Source organism: Pundamilia nyererei, unplaced genomic scaffold (genome assembly GCF_000239375.1).
Source record: "Pundamilia nyererei isolate P.nyererei 1_Seehausen unplaced genomic scaffold, PunNye1.0 scaffold00036, whole genome shotgun sequence".
Taxonomy (NCBI): Eukaryota; Metazoa; Chordata; class Actinopteri; order Cichliformes; family Cichlidae; genus Pundamilia; species Pundamilia nyererei.
This window is the reverse complement of record NW_005187437.1, coordinates 2,833,802-2,835,592: the sequence shown is the minus strand read 5'-3', so window position 1 is coordinate 2,835,592 and position 1,791 is coordinate 2,833,802.

Sequence of the window (1,791 nt, the reverse complement as noted above, 5' to 3'; positions counted from 1 at the left end):
TATTTTAGATTATCCACTTTTGTTCAGTACACTACTAACACAAAAATGTTCATGGTAACATTTCTAAAGGCCTTAATGGGTGAAATTACGTGTGCCAGAATTCTGGAGCTCACACACATGCAGTGAATGATTAAAATATCATAAGAAAAAAAATGGATTCAGGTTTAGGGTTAAATAGCTTGAAGAAACTGGATATGCATAAAAACAAAATTGGAAACCCCAGTTAATGCCCGTCTCTCTCCTTCACTTCCATGTCTCTCTCTCTCTCTCGGGAGGGGGAGGAAATTCCTGGCGAGGGTGCTGCGAGTTGTTGCTCTCTGCCTGCAGGTACAGACCGGCCTCCTCTGTCTGCCTGTCTGCAGATATCATACCGCGACGTGATCTGTTTAGCTGCCTGACTTAATGCTCACCTGCTCACGCGCCTCCGGCTCTGTGTGATTGAGTGTGTGTGTGTGTGTTGACTTCCGCTGTCCCCTCACAGCTGGAATGGCATCTCCCTCTTTATCTGCCACCCTGCGATTACAGACGTGTGCACACGCAGAATGATAGATGGATTTTTACTACACTGATGAGATATTTGTGTCCACTAACCAGGCATGCAGCTGACGCCTTCCCCAACATGTGTTTCAGCTCCACTGATGAAAAAACAGATAAGAGACTCTTTACCAGCACGTACCACAGCATCAGCATTATTATGTTTAAGCTCTACTTTAAGCTCCAACTTTAAATACTAAATAAATCTATTGAGTCTATTGAGGCTAATTGCTGGTTAATTAAGCATCTTTTTAGTGTTTTTGCCCCCAACCTTTCTAAGCAGTCTCACCCTGTGATTATTATTATAAGATGGGTTTTTTTCCCCATGTTTTGACTGCTGCAACACAGCAATTTCCCAATTTTTGGGACAAACTAAGTATTTAAGGCCTGAGAATCAGCAGTGCAAAAGAAAGCGAGACACAAATACTCATAAAACAAAGGACTGACGAGCTAGAATGGAAAGAATTAGGTTGCTTAAATCCAAAAAGCAAGTAAGGATAGATGATGTAACACAGGACATTATCAAAAGCAGCGTTACCTTACCTTTTAAATCCAGTCTCAATACATTCTAGCTTATATAGCATAGTTTTGCATTATAAATAAGAAAAGCATCAAATTCAATTATTAAAGCTGCTTAAACTCGATGAATTTTCTTAGTGGGATTTTGATTTGTTGTGTGTTTTGCAGTGTTTTATTTATATAACTGTTTTTTGGGGGTTTGTTTGTTATGTCCTCTTGAGGTTGTCACAGCACTGACAGATACAAGCTGACTTGTACAACCCCGTTCACAAAACACACACAGACACACTTGAGTAGGGGTCTGAGTCCAGCTGGAGGTGGTCTCCTGCCAAACCTGCAGGCAGCCTGACTGTTTTCATATTCATCACACACACAGTGATTAGAACTGACAGCACACACACACACACACACACACACACACACACACACACACACACACACACACACACACACACACACACACACACAGCTGTGTGAAAAAAAAATCAATATTTTAACTGCAACCTGTTATCCTAAAAAATTTACAAAGAGAAACTATTTTGTTGCCACTGCTGCATTATTCTGTCTTTGACTTCTTTTACTGTTATTTTATATTTAATGTCACAACAGCTATCTGTGCTATCTAGTTAAAAAAGAAAAAAGCAACAAAGAAAAGAGAAATAGAGGAGGATGCTAAAAAAGAGATGGATCTAGACTGGCTGCAGTAAGTAATGTCATGAGAGGAGTGGACCGGGGGGG